This window comes from Ochlerotatus camptorhynchus, unplaced genomic scaffold (assembly GCF_037179485.1).
Source record: "Ochlerotatus camptorhynchus isolate MF236.1 unplaced genomic scaffold, CSIRO-AGI_Acam_v1.1 ptg000066l, whole genome shotgun sequence".
Lineage (NCBI taxonomy): Eukaryota > Metazoa > Arthropoda > Insecta > Diptera > Culicidae > Ochlerotatus > Ochlerotatus camptorhynchus.
The window spans coordinates 341237-359705 of NW_027040556.1; the positions used below are offsets into that span (position 1 = coordinate 341237).

Sequence of the window (18469 nt, forward strand, 5' to 3'; positions counted from 1 at the left end):
GTTCCCCGTATAGAACTACCGGTCTTATCAGCGTCTTGTACATGGTTAATTTAGGAAGGAGGTGAAGTTTACCCGACCTCAGGGTCTTGTGGAGATCATAGTAAGCACGACTTCCGGCAATAATACGCCGACGAATTTCTCTGCTGCAGTTGTTATCCGACGTCACCAATGATCCGAGGTACACAAATTCATCGACCACCTTGAGCTCATCTCCGTCGATGGCCACGCTTCTGCTTATGCGAGCCCTATCCCGCTCGGTTCCTCCAGCTAACAGATACTTTGTCTTCGACGTATTTACCTCTAATCCAACCTTATCTGCTTCACGTTTCAGCCTGGTGTACTGCTCCGCCACGGCCTGAAACGTTCTTCCGACACTGTCCACGTCGTCAGCGAAGCAGATGAACTGGCTGGACTTATTGAAGATCGTGCCCGCACGTTTCATAACACCTTCTAGCGCAATGTTGAACAGGAGACAGGAAAGACCATCACCTTGTCGAAGTCCTTTGCGAGTTTCAAACGAGTCCGATAACACACCCGATATCTTCCCGCAGCACTGTACACCATCCATCGTAGCCCTGATCAGTCTGGGAAAACCGTTCTCGTCCATAATCTTTTATAGCTCTTAACGGTCAATAGTACCATAAGCGACCTTGAAATCGATGAATAGGTGGTGCGTATGGACTTGATATTCACGACAATTTTGAAGCATCTGCCGCAACGTAAAGATTTGGTCCGTTGTCGATCGCCCGTCCATTAAACCGGCTTGATAACTTCCCTCAAATCTACTTGCTAGCGGCGATAAATGGCGAAAGATGATCTGGGAAAGCACTTTGTAGGCCGCGTTAAGAATAGTGATCGTTGATAGTTCTCACATTCTAGTTTGTGGCATTTTTTATATACTGGGCATATTACTCCCTCTTTCCACTCCTTCGGTAGCTGTTCTGTATCCCAGATCCTGACTATCAGTCGGTGCAGACAAGTGGCCAACTTATCCGGGCCCATTTTGATAAGTTCCGTTCCGATACCATCTTTAGCAGCTGCTTTGTTGTTCTCAAGCTGTCGGATAGCATCCTTAGCTTCACCTATCGTGGGAGCTGGCATGTCCCCCTCATTCGCTGTACCGACGAAGCCATTCCTCCTGTCGCCTTGGTCCTCCGCCTCTGCATCGTTCGAATGTTCATCGTAGTGCTGCTTCCACCTTTCAATCACATCACGTTCGTCCTTAAGATATCCCCTTCCTTATATTGGCGGGATGCGTTGAGTTTCTTGTAGAACTTGCGTGTTTCTTGAGAACGATACCGCTGCTCCATTTCTTCGCACTCCAGCTCTTCCAGGCGGCGCTTCTTATCCCAGAAAAGATGGGTTTGCTGTCTTCGCTTCTGTTTATATCGTTCCACATTATGACGGGTTCCTTGCTGCAGCATCGCCGCCCGCGCTGCGTTCTTCTCGTCCAAAACCGTCTGACACTCTTCGTCGAACCAATCGTTCCGTCGATTCCGCTCCACGAGCCCAACAGCGCCTTCAGCAGCGCTGTTAATGGCTGCTTTCACGTTGCTCCAGCAATCCTCAAGAGGGGCTTCGGTGAGCTCTCCCTCATCCGGCAACGCTGCGTCGAGGCATTGCACGTACTCAGTTGCGACTTCGGCCAACTTCAGTCGCTCCAGATTACAGAACAACTGGGAAATACTGTCAAACACCCCACAATTAGGGTATGTTTGGAATCGGGGAAACGTGTACACGGAGATGAAAAACTACCCCAAATTAAGTACTTTCCATCAATTCCCAGGTCCAGCCCAATAGCTCTTAAATCCAAGACATCGGATGTCGGTCCCTACACGCCACCCTGAATCCAAAACTACCCATATTGCGGGGTATTTGACACAATTTCTAAGCTTTTCTGTAGCCATCTTGGATGTTGATCCCAAGGTTCAGACAAAGGGTTAACAACTGAAAAAGTTGGTAAAATTTCAAAGGACCGTTATGCGTAATAAATCAATAAAATCGACAAATTTTAAATGTTATCAATAAATGGGGTTAACAATTTTTCATTTTTTTTTTCATAATTACCGAACAGCGTGCAACTCCACGTAGTTCATACAACTTTCTGCGCGGTTTTACCCTTCTTATAGAGAAGGATATAGGTTAAATGGCTCTTATGTTGGCCTATGGATCTAAGATTGGGCCCTTTGCTAAACATCTGCTATTTATCAATTTTATCTAGATGAACGCGTCATTGGGACGGTACTAATGGATACTTTTGGTCGCTATTGAAAATTTAGTCGATTGCTGAATTTATGAATGGGCCCAAATTAGGGACTAAATGTCCCTAAATATTACATCCATTTCCCCTACATATCGCTTGGAAAACCGACTTTCGATCTGAGGCTCGGATAGCCGAGTATCAGGTACCATTCGACTCAGCTCGACGAGATCGTAAAATGTCTGTGAGTGTGTATGTGTGTGCGTGCACTGCCTGTGTAGTCAAATAAAGAACAGTGGGTTCCTTGGCCACCACCGAACCGAATTGGATGAAACAACCATCGAATGAAAGGTACTGTAGTCCCATAGAACGTGTTTGAATATTTTTGAAATCGGTCAGCTGGTTTCGGAGATATGGCTGGAACATTAGACTGATGCGAAATTTGAAATTTTCGCTCCACAGTGCTCAAACGGTTCCAAATTGGGCACTGATTAGCCTCTCAAAACTTGAGCTCATTTAGTGAGAAACTGTCTTGGCACAAACCATTTGAAGTTTATATGGGAATTACTATGGAGAAACCATAATTTCGTTTCAGATCTATCTCAAAATTCACCAGTTCATACTACTTTAAAAAATGATAGCTGATAAAATGAAAATTTTATCAGCAACAACTTTGTTGAAGACCACTTTTTGATTAAATGTAAGGAACACAAATTATTAATGATTCAAGTCACTGATGTCTTATGATTATGCTCAATCAACTGCTCAGCAGGCAACATTGGTGTTTATGGCGCGTAGAATAGAGGACAAAAATCATGGCTACTATGTCACACTGCAAAATACAGTACTGCCCACAATACAGGTGCTTAATCTTGTCATAAGATTATCAATCTCTTAAACAATTAATAACTATTTAATTGAACGTTTGGCTGAAAACCGATTTTCTGCAAAGTTGTAGCTGATAAAAATTCCCATTAGAATACCAATAGAATTTGTTAACAGTACAATATGTATAAACGCTAGAAGATAATAAACAAAAAGTTTTGTTTTCCCATAGTAATTTCCATATAAATTTCAAATGGTTTGTGCCAAGCCAGTTTCTCACTAAATGAGTTCAAGTTTTGGGAGGCTAATTAGGGCCCAATTTGGAACCGTTTGAGCACTGTGGAGCGAAAATTTCAAATTTTACATCAGTCTACTGGAACATGTTCCAGTTTGACTACTCGGAAAAAAATCCGTTCCCGAAAACGGGAACGGACCGTGAACAAAAAAAAAGCCCATGGGCCTAAATCCGACGTGAAATGAATAAAACCCAAAATGCGAAACCCCAAATCACATGAGAATTCAAAAACCAGTTCAATGGTAATCATTTGGCGTGCACAGGTCCACACTGGTCACATCCGGACATGTTTCGGGTATCATCGGATAAGTGGCGAATTTCTGACTAGGGTGAAAACCCATCATGTGATAAATAAAATGCCTCACATATGATTCATCTATTACCCCACATTACATGAGTACTTTTGTCAGAATTTCTATTAGTAAGAAAGGTCAGATCTCACAATAATTTGTTACAGATTCTGCATATCTATCATATCATGTTGCGTTTTCCGGTGTGCTGCAGTTCTCACAAGAGTACCGGATTGCGGACTGTTTTCTACATTCAAATTTTTCCTGTAACAATTCCAATCGTGGCTCGTTGGTCTAGGGGTATGATTTTCGCTTCGGGTGCGAGAGGTCCCGGGTTCAATTCCCGGACGAGCCCGAGTAGAGAATACTTTTTGCTCCTCAACAAATCCAAAAGCGATCAACTCAATCAGCCAACTTTTGAATGTCTGTCATATCGCTTCCCATATCTACATTATTGTTCGTGAAGAGCAAAGCGAAAACCAAAAATATAGCACAGTACGATACCCTCTCTGAACAGCAGCAGCGCACCAGCATAAATTTAAAAAAAAAAACCCAGTGAAGGTCAGCGTTCGTGGAAGTGCGGACGATGACGCCCACTTCCATGCCGTTTTTCGTCGTAGTAATGGCAAAGAAGACGACGACGATGGCGAGCCGGCGGCGACGAGCGTCAGCTGTTTTTTATTATTATCGCGCTTCATACTGCATACGGCAATCGCCACCGTCGTCGTCGTCGTCGTCGTCTCCGCCGTCGATCTTCGTCATCATGTGGTGGTCTGGTCGTTTGTTTTTTGCTCTGCGCTCGCCCAGGGTAGGGTTACCATGTGGTGTTCTATAGGCGGACATGTCCTTGGTTTTCAGAAATTTTGGTACGTCCTCTTTTTTTTTGTTAAATTGACCTTATTTTTAATCCTTTCATAGTTGTATGTACAATTTTCATATACATTGTTTTCAAATAGAATTGTTTGCGGTTTATTCTGGCGCTGGTTACTGTTTTTGGTATATCCATCGTGATAAAAAAAAAACTGCATTTTAAGTCCTCATTCACTGCTTTGGATGCAACCTCATCCCATCTAATATGATTGTCATTCGATAAATGGGACGGTTTTAAAGCCAGGCAAACTGAAGTGTTTCATGCAAATCAGCTCTCTAGGTCATTTTCAAGTATCAACATTTAATTTAATATTGATGCAGAACCCTTTATCAGGCAAGTACGACGATATTTTGAACAATCCACTTCCTGAAACATATTATGCTTCCAACCGATCTTTCCGATAAAAGCACAACCTGCTTTATTCAACTCGACACTCGGACGCCCACTTGCCACTAGCCTTGTGGAAGCCCCTGATCGTATCATCGCAGTCGAGCTAGGAGAGAGGGTCTTCCAAACTCCAACCGAAGGCAAGTACAACCAGCAAGCAACAACTTCTCTGCCTGAAAAATTCTTGGTTTCCAGAGTGCCATCACAGGAGTGGAACTTAGGTTCAGAAAGTGGCTCCACTTGTTATTTGCGAACACTAGCGCACCTAGCGGTAGAAGGCATCTTCTGCCTGCAGTTAAGATAGGCAGCATGCTATGATAGTGTGAGTGCACATAGAAAGCCCGTGTGGAACGCTACCACAGCACATCGCTTGTTGAGCAGAAAAACGAACCACTTTTTGATTCACCGATTTGTTTGCACTTCTCCTTCTGTTCTGTGGTGCCATCGTATATGTCTGCTCCTCGACAATTGTTGTCCGAAAATGACATTAACAGTATACCAGCCCCACCATGCCAGAAGCCGAGACGCACCACAGAAAATTCACCGGAAGCATCCAGATTCTCTGAAGATTGACGGCGTACACCATTATGATGAATCAACTTCTGTTTGTTTACTGGGACGCACTGCCGTTGGAATCATGGAAGCCTCCGGGCCCCCCGCCCGCGGCCTGCAGCCGCCCCGGCCCTGTGTGTGGGCCTGAATTCGTATTAACTCGTCCATGTGAATTCAACTGTTGATCCGCCGCTTGGTTTCAGTTCATCTTCGCTTCCGGATATGGCCCACCACTCCCTGCCATTCTACGCCAGGTGATCTTTCGCTGCCTGATAGTTCACCGTACTCCCGCTTGGATCCTGGATAAGTTACCATTGACACGGCTCGTCCCAAACCCTCTAGCGGTTTACGAGTCTACAATCAGAACACCAGGGGACTCATTACTAAATCGGACAATGTTTATCTGGCTGCGCTTGACGGGGAATATGACGTTTATGCATTCACGGAAACTTGGCTCGATGGGAGGATCAATTTAGTGCGACTTTTTTACTGTCTAAAGATTAGACCGTAATTCATCCAACAGCATTCGTACTCGAGGTGGTGCTGTGGTGCTGTTTCCAACGCGTGATCGCCGACGAACGGTTTACTACAATTGAAGCGGTTTGGATTGAGGTCAGCGCCTCACTTCGTCATCCTCATTGGAGCGGTGTGAATATCCCTCTGAACGTCGACATGACTGCAGCACAATGCAGCTTCATCTGGATGCTACAGAATTTGCATCATTCTTGGCGGATGTGCTTCTTCTGCTTGGTGATTTTGATCAGCCTGGGCTTATCTGGTCGCCCTCAGTCGTTTCCAGATCCGACTGCATCTTCAACTACTCCTGCCAGCCGCTTGCTTGTAGACGACACGGCTTTTCATGGACTGAGCCAGATAAACCTTGTTCCCAATTTCCAGTCTCGTTTTCTTGACTTGGTTTTTGTAAGCGAAAGTGCACTTCTGGACTGTGTCGTCGCTGAAGCGCCTGACGTCATCGTTCCTCTTGACAATTTCCACCCTGCTTTGGATATAGGGTTACGGTATGTAATGTGGGTCTAGTCCTTTCATTCGGCCTATCACGCAAATAAATAATTAATTAAGGAATATTACACAAAAAATAAGGAAAATATTGATCACTGATGATTGATAAATGTGTACCACACACAAATCAATTTATATCACAACATTTCAATACATTTTCAGCTCTCGTAAGTAATAAAACTGGTTGAGAATATCACTCTGTTCGGAGTTTTTAGCCGCCATGACTTCTAAGGTTAAGATGGGAAGGTTGCACTGACGATCATCAAATGGCCTGATTATGGCATTTATTGAATGGAATTACCTGATAATACACACTAGACGTAAAACTCACAGTTACTGTTTGAATATTTTATGTTTATTTTAATTGTTTAACAACGTTTTCACAAGTAAATCATGGACCCAACTTTAGGGACACATTTCTTTTCTATGTTCCTAACTTTGGCCCATGAAATTCATTTGACAGCATATAGCAATAAGAGTAACGTCAACAATGTGGTTTGCATTTGGATGATAAGGAACGAACAGGAAGGGAGATTTTTTCTGCCAAATCTGTATAATGAACATCACAATGTTTTGATTTAGATATTCTGCGGTCGAAAGACGATAAGCGAAATTTTTAATTTTTAATTTTTAACTTGAGTGATTTAATGTAGTTTTCGTAAAATTTTCTCTAAGAAATGTTTTGAGGAATGAAGAGTATTAAGTTAACAGTGATAGTGATAAAAAAAAATACATAAGAAAACGTTACCAAGAGCGTTTTTTTTGAGAATCAAACAGGATAGGACGAAGTTGCATCCATAAATAGACCCAATTTGGGGACAATAGACCGATATTACATACATTTCCCTGGTGAGTTTTTGTCTTAAAAAAAGTAAGTTTTTCAACTTTTTGCGGTTCCTGATAGCAAACGACATGATAAGCATATCTAAGCATACCATTTAGCAGTAGAATATCGTTTGCAGGTAAATTAATTGATGAGTTATGATTAAAAACGTAATCTATGGCTGCATATTAGACCGAGGTTAGGGACGTATACCCTATCTATCGAAAACGGATCTCAAATTAGTGTTGATGAAACCTTGACTGCCAATCGGCTCAATTTTCGGAAGACCGATTTCCCTTTGCTTAGACGTTGCTTGTCCCGGATCGACTGAAACGTGTTGAACCTTGATATCGATACAGCAGTCGCTCGCTATGATTGCCTTCATTGTGCTTCAGTACCGAAGTGCCTGCCTCCGACAATGTACCCTAAGCAAACGAAGTTTTTCAATTGATTCTGGTCGTTTGTGATTAAGAGGGGTAGGGAAACTGGTCTTCCGTCAAACATGTTTCTCGGCAATGACGTTGCATTGACAACTGAGGACAAATGCAGCCTATTTGCTAGGCTCTTCTTGAGCGTCTTCTCGAATGACTCACCATCGCAGGCAGAAATTGAGCGAGCCGTCCGTGATGTGCCAACCGACGTCGTAAACATGGACGTTTTTGTCCAAGATGTGCAAATGGTTCAAAATCATCATTTTCACCAGGTTCGAAGTTACTGTATGCATTGGAAACTACTCATCGTACTGCTTCTCGAACAGATCAGGAGTTCCACAGGGTAGCACTTTGGTACCACTGTTCTTCTCTTTATTTGTGAACGATGTAACGTTTATTCTACTACGTGGAGGTAAATTGTGGCTCGCCGATGACTTGAAGATTTACCTAGTCGTTTAAGGCTATGCTGGCTGTTTCGAACTACAAAACCTTCTGGAAATCTTCTTGCTGCCTATTTAGTTTCCGTCGAACTAGGACTGCCGTTTTGTTTGATTATAACGTTGCTGGGACTGCAGTTCTACGTGTCGATCACGCTAAAGACCTCGGTGTCATTTTGGATGAAAAGCTCACGTACACTCGCCACTTCTCCACCACGATCGACAAAGCAAATCTTCAGCTTGAATTCATGTTGAGGATCCTTAAGGATTTCCGTGATCCTCTGTGTTTTAAAGCCCTTTACTGTTCATTGGTGTTGCCAAGAATCTCTTCAAAGCAGTATGGAGTGCACGATTCGAAGCTGTTCAACGTAAATCCGTCAGATACGCATTGCGCTATCTTCCTTGGAGTGACCCATTAAATTTACCACCGTATGCTGACCGCTGTCGTTAGCTGGGTTTGGATACTCTTGCTGAGCAACGAAACGTATCGCAGGCTGTCTTCGTTGGTAAAGTCTTACTCGCAGAATATGATGTTCCTGAGTTACCGGCCAAAATTAATCTGTATGCTCCTGCCCGAACACTCCGTCCGAGAGACTTGTTATATGAAGTTGTACATGCAACCAACTATGCTGCAAACAACAGTTCCTTTGTCGCCATGATTATTTTTTTTTCCTTTGCTTTGTTTTCCGTCGATCTTGTTTTCCGTGCTGAGCACCAATGCTACCGACGCCAGGGAGGCAGCTCCCACACCTGGACCCTACCTATCGACCCATCAACTCATGAACCGGGGACCAACGGCGTTACTTTCCTTCCGAAGGAAGGCGTGATCAGAGATGTTAAGCCTCAGAACATCCCGGCGGCGCCGACTGGGATTGAACCCAGGCCTGCTGAGGTGAGAGGTAATCACGCTTACCACTACACCACCGGCGCCGCTTTTAGTTGATTCTATTCCGACACTTACATGACCGATCGTCGAAGGGATGCAGGAATCCCTTCATCTCTTTTTTGTCATGCTACTTAGAATAGTTCAGAATCCTCCATTTGGAGTAACTGTAGTCCTCTCTGAGATTGTCTGGAATCTCCCTGGAATTGTACTGAATCCTTTCTGCGATTGTTTGGGATCCTCTCTGGACCGTCATGAATGCCCCTCAATTTTTACTTAAATTATCCTAGTGACTGTCCAGAATCCCTGTTGGGTTTACCCAAAGTCCCCTCCCATATTGTCCGGAAGCCGTACTTAGAGTGTATGAAATCTTTTCTGATTTTTATAAATTCCCTTTTCGATTGACTGGAATCCATCCAGAGATTGTCCGAAGTCTTCTAGGGATTGTCCTCTGGGACTATCCTGAATCCTTCTTATGATTGTCCATCAGAATTCGTATAATATGTGGTTGCTAATGTTTCGCAGCGTGCTATGCGGAAGTGCAATTGGCTTTCCATTGCCGAAATATCTTCTCGGTTAAGCGTTAGTTTGAAAGGGCACCGCATAAAATGTTGAAATACGTATTACAAATTAACAAATGCTATTACGCCCGTTCGAAATGTTGCCACTGGATTATCTTTGCTTGACAGCATCGATTTCAACACAACAACCAGGTTGCTATGTTCAGCAAAGCGAGTTACTCAGAGTTACTCAAAATTAACTCCTATTGTACTCATGATCGAAATCTGTCTTGCCCCAAGGAATATACTTATAAAACTATCAATGCTACCCCATTATAAGGTAGTATAAAATTCACTGCAATATGTTTTAATTCTTATTTAACCCTTTTAGAACATGTTTGCGTGAATTAAGGTGAAAGTGGATGGGTTCAGAATGACTCACTTCATCGATTTTTTACAAAATACTGCAACGCTCAATCGAAAAAATTCTTCCGTGCCAAATTAAAGAACTAAAATTGCTATCTCAAGCAATTTTTACTAGATTGATTTATTGTTTAAATTTTCTGTAAACCATTTTCTAAGTTCAAACATTGGCAGGACTTCCCTAAATTTCAGCAAAGCTTCCCTGAACTTCGGCAGAATTTCCCTGAACTTCAGCAAAATTTCTCTGAACTTCAGCAGGACTTCCATGAACTGCAGTAGGACTTCCCTGAACTTCAGCAATACTTCCCTGAACCTCGGCAGAACTTTCCTGAACATCAGCAAAACTTCCCTGAACTTCGGCACAACATCCCTGAGCTTTGGCAGGCTTTCTCTGAACGTCGGCTGGACTTCTCTGAACTTTGGCAGGACTTCCCTGATTTCCAAGAATTGAAATGGCAGAACTTCTCTGAACTTCAACAGGACTTCCCTGAACTTCGGCAATAGTTGCATGAACTTCAACAGGACTTCCCTGAACTTCGGCAATAGTTGCATGAACTTCGGCAGGTTTTCTCTGAACTTCAGCAGGACTTCTCTGAAGTTCGGCAGGACTTCCCTGAAGTTCAGCAAGACTTCCCGGACCTTCGACAGGCCGTCCCTGAACTTCGGCAGGACTTCTCTGAACTTCATCAGGACAACCCTGATTTCCAAGAATTGAAATGGCAGAATTTCCCTGAACTACGGCAGGACTTCCCTGAACTTTGGCAGGACTTTCCTGAAGTTCGGCAGGCCTTCCCTGAACTACGCCAAGACTTCCCTGAACTTCAGTAGGACTTTCCTGTCCTTGGAATCTTGGAATTGAAATTGTCATTTCAGTAGTAGAATTATTATAACTTTACAATAATTTTGTATTTGTCAAAATTTCAATACTTCCCATTTTGCGAATTTGCAATGCTTTTTGGTATTGATGCATTTTGAATTTGGGTGTGGTTCGAACGGGTGCGGAGTCAGTATCAACGGAAAAGCATTAACTTTCACCTTAAGCTTAAATGATCATTATTATGCATTGACAATTAAATTATTTAAATTGATATTAAGATTACTTGATCAAAAAACACGTTACATCAAAATCGATATCTACTATTTCGTGAAATCAAAAAAACTCGAATCCTTACTAAATAGCTTCTACCTTTTATTGGAACTGTCCTCCTTTGGAAATGAAAACATTTTCCCTTCTTTTTCTGCGAAATTCAAATGAATTCAATTTTGGTTTCATATGGTAACCCTACTCCATGGGTGCTCTGTCGGGCAGGTCGGTCTAGTAAAGCAACCTGCAGCGAGGTGAATCCGACGAGTTGATGGTCACCAGGCACTGCCAACTGCGATGAGGAAGGAACTGAGAATGAGATGGAAGAGGAAGAAGTGACACCAAATACCGTGAGCGCTGCTTACGCGCGCGAAATGTGAATCTCGGTAGCAGCGTGGAGTTGGCTGACTGAAAGACGGGGAGGGAGGTGAGATGTGTGCTTTGATGGGATCCCACATTCCACCAATGGTTGGATGGTTGGCGGGTTTTTCGAGGAGCGTAAATAAGAGGAATTCTCCGCACGTTCGTCACCGCGTGGTGTGGTGGCTGATTGGATGACGATGTGGATGATGATGATGATGATGTGCGCTATTTTGTTGCTCAGCTGAGCTGGTGAGACCACGGTCGGTGGTGGAGTGCGGATTGGTGAGTTGAGGAGCTAAATGAATATTGATTTTGACCATTTTTCGGTTCAAAAGGGGTCGAATGATGTTGGGGTTTTAAAGGTGAAGTCATTTGCCTTGCATCATTTGCAAATGGTCCACATTAATTATCATGGAAGATTGGGCTTAATGTCGGATACATACTTATAAAAGCTTTTAATCTCAATCAAGGTGTATCCATTAAGTACGCCACCCTCATAGAGGGAAGAGGAGTTTACAACTGTGTGAGAAACTACACACTAAGAAATAACTAATTTTACACGTGACGGAATCCATCTTTGACATAAAGGATGAGACGTAAACAAACATGTTATGTAAAATTAAGCGCTCCGAGACTGAAACGTTTGTTACTCGAGGAAAAGTACGTTTGATTGAGCTGAATTTTGCTTTTATGTCAAAATTGACGCTCGTATATGTCAGTCTCAGAGCACCTAAATTAACATGTATTTTTCTAAGTGTGTGGTCATTTGAACAACTTTGCCCAAGACAGTATCCTTCTATATGGCCATGATCTCGAGATGCAGTTTATACAGGAAGTTCATGTGCACACTAGCGCCGAGTTCTAAACTAATATGTGCCCAAGCTGTGCCGAATCTAATTTCGGCACAATGTGCTGAGTGACTTATCCCTTGGTATTTCCAGAACAAGGACGACGTGTAGATGTCACTTTCATTTGTATTTTATATTTTGACATACAAACAATAAGACAAAATAACGTTCCAAAAACTGGTAAAGCATATCCATTTCTTTATCAACACCTAAAACAAATTACCACGGAATTTAAACTTATTTTCAACTTATGGTTTCAAAGAAACCATCAGTAGGGTTTTTGCTATAATTTAAACCCAAATGCTATATAACATTTGCAGCAAATGTTATATCTTTATCTTATGCAAATGCATTAAATAAATAGCTATTGTGAAGAAACATACTGGCTTTAGCCTCAAATTTTGAAGATATTGTTGAAAAACCGAAAAAAAATACAACAATTTTTGAACTTTAATATCTCCCAAAGCGCAAAAAATCGCAACTTGACATTTTCAGCAAAAAAATTAGCAATACTCGATAAACAAAATATCAAAATTTGAGATAGGTATATTTTGTTGTTTTTGAGACTTCATCATTTTAGTGGAGAATGTATTGTTTCTATAACGTTTTAGAAATGGCATTTTGAAAACTTGACTTCTTGAGCAAAGTTGTTTATCTTGATAAAATAAACAACCCTTCTGAAGAAGTCAAAACTCCACAGTCTACTAGAAAAAAACATATATTCGACATTTTTTTCTTCAACTCCATATAGCTCGGAACCAGTAGGCTGTGGAAATTTTACGTTATGAAAAGAGTTGTTTATTTTGTCAAGGCAAACAACTTTGCGCAAAACATCAAGTCTTCAAAACATCAAAGAAAGAAGTTAGATTGTAGCGCCACCTTTGCGAAAGAGTTTTGAACTATTTGTTAATGTCAATAGATGGTCCTTATTATGCTGAGAAACTTTACCGAAGACACCAAGTCGCGAAAATGCTTAGTTTCGGAGTTATTAATTTTGCTCCGCTAGATTGCATTTCTGGCCCAGTGTGCAATGGAAGCACTCTGTCCCCCGTTGGCGAATCTGCCATACAACGAAACCACTGGAAGCGGCTCCCGTGCTGGTGGAGGAGGCTTTTTGGATAGCGGAAGATAAAATGTATATTGTGTTGTACCTTTTTGACTATAGTTTTAAGATGTATTGTAAAGTGGACATGAATCCACGGCTCTGTATAGTTAATTAGGTTGAGCCTTATCATATAAATTGATAAAAAAAACCTACCGCTAGATTTGATAAAGAGCCATAAATTATTGATTTAATGTTAAAAATCTTAAATTGTTTTCACTTCTAACACCAGTATTTTCACGACATGTATAAGATCACTAGAAAGGGTTTCGAACTAAACTGTCATCGATTAAAAGGACCTTGACCAACATTGCAGAAACAGTAACTATCAGGCTCTCGAGATGTCGACCCTGCATCTATATGAAATTTTTAAGAACACTAGTGCCACTTATCGAGAGAATTCCGACTTAAACTGATAACAATTCAAAAGGCCTTGGTCTCCTGAACAGAGGTTGAAACAGTTGACGATTTTACCTACACTTGCTTCGTTGTCATGCGCGACAGTCTCTCTCACACAACACAACCGGTAGAATAACATTCGACCAAAATGAAAATTATCAAATAACTATCATATGGGTCATTCCAGCTCAAGTGGGTACACCACCTGTGGTCAATGTCACCGATTTGAGCCAAACTTGGCCAAAACGCTTATTTTGGCATTTTGAACAAACGCCTTTATTGATTTTGCTCTAAAGTGTCTAGATCCTTGTGGACTACAACCCTGGATTTTTTTTTCAAATTTCAACTTTCAGAAGAGATTACTCCACAACCAAATAAGCTATTCGTGATATTAGAACGTCAATTTAGGTTTTTTTAATTATGATTTTTATGAATCTACAAACATTTTGTTTTTCTTATAGTAACTACAGTAAACAGGCTCAATACTGGCAGGTATCCAAATTGTCAAAAATGGCATATTTTCACCATGGACGGGATTTTTTATTTCTTAATATTTTGGGCTCAAATTTACACCAGCCACCAAATAGCATTGATTTTCCACCAGAAAAGCTAAAAACTACCTCTCACTCATCTGGAAATATCTCAAAAACTATTTGTCCAAATCATTTTCCCTTGGAAACACATCAAGTACAAGAGCTTTCTATAACAAAAACAAAATGTTTGTACATTTATAAAAATCAACATTAAAAAACCTTCAAATTGACGTTCTAAGTTCACGAATAGCTTATTTGGTTGTGGATTAATCTCTTCTGAAAGTTGAAATTTTTAAAAATTTCGAAAATCCAGGGTTGTAGCCCAGAAGGATCTAGGCACTTTAGAGCAAAATCAAAAAAAGCATCTGTTCAAAATGACAAAATAAGCGTTTTGGCCAAGTTTGTCTCAAATCGGTGACATCGACCACAACTTTTTTAAATTCTGTACCCACTTGAGCTGGAACGACCCATATGACATGAGTGATTTCGTTCTAATTCCTCAAATTGATGTAAATTAAACCATTTCTGATACGAAATGTTATTACTAGGACATTGTCTCTTGCTATTTTCAGAAATCACACAAGCACAATATCAGCAGCTCTTATTATGAGAAAAAACTTAAATACATACATTTGTAACGGTCTTCGGCGACAGTGTCGTATGACAGAGCCTGCCTTATGACATTTTAGTTTGGTACTGTACTACGATATCTTGTTTTGCAAGTATCGGAGGCAAAGGCAGTCGATTATCACAGTAAATGTGTCGACTACCGTGACCGCTTACAAGACTGCTCCTGAACATAATTACAGAAAACAGCAACTTTGTATGTAGCAAAGATCTCGAAATGTCGGCCCAGCATTTAAACGAAATCCATGAGAACAGTAGTGCCACCTAGAGAAAGTAAAGTATAATAGAGGAGCGGATTTAAAACAATCTGCCTTGGCGACCTATGCCTAGGTGATTCCTAGTAACACTGCCAATGCAATCAAGATAGACGATGCTCGATTGGCTCAGGATTTGACAGTTCGTTTAGCTCATAACCAGCCAATTTTTTAATATCTTATACTAGACCCTCTCTAGTGCCACCTAGCGAGATAATAACAAACTAATCTGTCAACAATTCGAAAGGTCTAAGCCTTCTGAACAACAATGCAGAAAACAGCAACTTTGTATTAAGCACAGATTTCGAGATGTCGACCCTGCAATTACATGAAATCCATATGAACACTGCCGCCTAGTGAAAGGATTCCGATCTAAACTTTCCTCAATTCGAAAGTTTGTGGCCTCCTGAACAACATTGCAGAACACAGCAGCTTTGTATCCAACAAGGATCTCGAGATTTCAACCCTGCATGCACATGAAGTTTATAAGAACACTAGAGGCACCTAGCGGGAGGATTCCGAACTAAACTTTCAACAATTAAAAAGATCTTGGCCTCCTGAAACATTACAGATGACCGCATTTTTCAACCTAACACATATCATGAGCAGGCATGGAAAATCATTTGCATTCATTTCATACATTCATTCACATTCATTTGCCTCTAACTTTTTTCATCAACAGCATTCCGCAAAATAATGCATAGAGCTTTTGTAGGTTTTGTTATTAGCTACAACTTGTGTTAGCAAGTCAAATCTGTATCTCTTATGCATCACGAACTAGAGCGGGCAGAACTTGCTACTGTTTTTCAGTGAATGTAAAATACATTCACTGAAAAACAGTAGTGGCTTCTGTTCACTTTGGTTCGTCATGCATAAGAGATAAGGATTTGACTTGTTAACAAAAGTTGTAGCTAATAACAAAACCTATAAAAGCTACATACATCATTTTGCGGAATGCTGTGAAGAAAAAAGTTAGAGGCAAATGAATGTAAATGAATGCACGAAATGAATGCAAATGATTTTCCATGCCTGATCATGAGAACTTTATTTTATAAAAGTTGATTATACGATTTTTTCTAAAGACACTAACACCACCTTGTGAGTCAATTCCGAACTAAATTGTTTACCCTTTTTCAAGAGATTGGTCCGTAGTAAAATTTTGGAGAAGACATGTATAACTGTTGAGTTCATGTCTCTCGACCGTAATCAAAAATGTAACTGAAACTGAGTTTTGGTGATGATTCTGTGGCTGACGTTGCTGTGAATCAGCAAGTTTTCCGCTTGCAAAAGATCTCGGCTGCTGGTCTCTTGGTGGTGTGACAGATAGCGGACATGAAGATCCAGGAGGTGCCTTGCTAACGTGTTGAATTCTAGACAAATGGTAAGTTCCAAATTCGCTGTTTTCGTCGTCGTATTTGCCATCGTATTCGCCATCGTATTCGCCGTCGTATTCGCCGTCGTATTCGCCTTCGTAGTCGCCGTAGGCAGTACTATTTGTATGTATGAATTATCGCGTATTTCTGTTGTTAATCACATACCAAACGAAAATTTAATCATATTTTGTCATGGAGTGTTGTGGTTTTTAGATGCTCGATGACCCAGAAGGGATCGGTTTTGCATGATGAGCAGAATATCATGGGTTTAATCCCAACCTCTCCCACGAAATAATAAACTGCCGTACACGACGTTAGGCATAACGACCGGTTAGGCATACGGACGTTAGGCATACGGAGGTTAGGCATAATGTACGATAGGCATAAAGGACGTTAGGCATAAAGGACGTTAGGCATAAAGGACGCTAGGCATAATCTACACGATGAATTCTAGACGGATGATAATGGGGACCGTCTATTGATTGCTGGCATCGGTGACAATAATGATAGAGCCTTAATTTTTGGGACTCATGAAAACTTGCGACGTCTAGGACAGGCAGAGTATTGGGTTGTAGATGGTACGTTTGCCACAGTTCCTAGTTTGTTTCGGCAACTCATCACTGTTCATGGAAGTATCGCTCCCTCACGTCAGCAGACGGTTTCGCTAGATTTCATTCTGATGACAACAAAAACAGAATCGTTGTATCGAAAAGTATGGGAGCAGCAGGTATGTTTTTTGTCATCGAATGAAAAACCTCAGAGTTTACCATTCTTTATTTCATGAGGTGTTCTTCAAGGGAAACTTTTTTTTCTTTGACAATTGCAATATGTGTGTAAAAATATATTACATCAAATATGTGATTTTTTTTTTATTTCTAGTTGCGATTGCTTTCAAAATATAGTTCACAGGGTGGGACAAGATGGGGCAATTGCCCACCCTTTTAAAAATAAGATTTTTAGTTCCACATTTACAAAATTATGATATAAAATAACTTGATTTGAAGGTAAATGAAAACCCTTTATTGCGTCAATTCCTTTTTTATGGTGCCTGAAAATTGCACCACAAAGCTGCATGAAGGCACAAACTTCACTGAAAATTTTTGGTCAAAAAATTGCACCGGTGCATACAAAAAAAAATCTGGTGTATTTTTTTTTTCAAGGTGGCTCATGGAGTGTTAAAACAAGAGAGCAAATTTAAGGTTAAAAAAATTAAACTTCGTGGTGGTAAATCAAAGAAATAGCTTTTTATTGAATATTTCTGGTGTAAAAATATCATCAAGTTGGTGCATGGAGGGACTAATCAAACTGAATAACATGGAGGGACTAATCAAAATGAATGACTAATTATAATGAATTAATTGAATCACGCTAAAAATCTGGAGCTGCACATTGAACTGAAAATTTCTGGTAGAAAGTTCTCAACATGTGAATGTAGAAGCAAAGTTTATTCATTTTTCTGGTGCATAATTTGCATCATTCTGATAAATGTAAGCTTCATTGAAAATTTATGGTGGAAAATTTGCACTATTATGGTGCATGAAAAGGTAAAGCTTGAAAATTGACCCACAAAGGTGCATGGTGAAACAAACTTTGACAATTTTTGGTGCATGGTGAATGAAGGAGCATGATTTATTGAAAAATTCTGGGGCAAAATTTGCATCGCTCTGATAAATGAAATGAACAGAAAATTTCTGGAGGTACATTTGCACTGGTCTAGTAAACGAAGGCACAAGCTTTATTTAAAATTGAGCTATATTGAAAATATCTGGTGGAAAATCTGCACCACTACAATGAACGGATGGGTAAGCTTTTCGGAATTTGCATCCTTCTGCTGAATAGAGAAACATACATTAATAATAATTTCTGGTGTAAAATTTGCACCATTCTGATGATTGAAGGGAAGCTGATTTACTTAAAATTTATGATGAAAAATCTGAAAATAGGGGCAA

The 18469-nt window shown here is 40.7% G+C and overlaps 1 protein-coding gene and 1 non-coding gene across 3 annotated transcripts in view; both read left to right on the forward strand.

Annotated features, from left to right (window-relative positions):
- LOC135697078 (mpv17-like protein) overlaps window positions 1-18469 on the forward strand; it is a 398788-nt gene that overhangs the window by 111267 nt on the left and 269052 nt on the right. The gene's annotated exons all lie outside the window — the stretch shown is intronic.
- TRNAP-CGG (transfer RNA proline (anticodon CGG)) lies at window positions 3894-3965 on the forward strand. The gene has a single exon. It is a non-coding gene; the product is annotated as a tRNA-Pro (tRNA).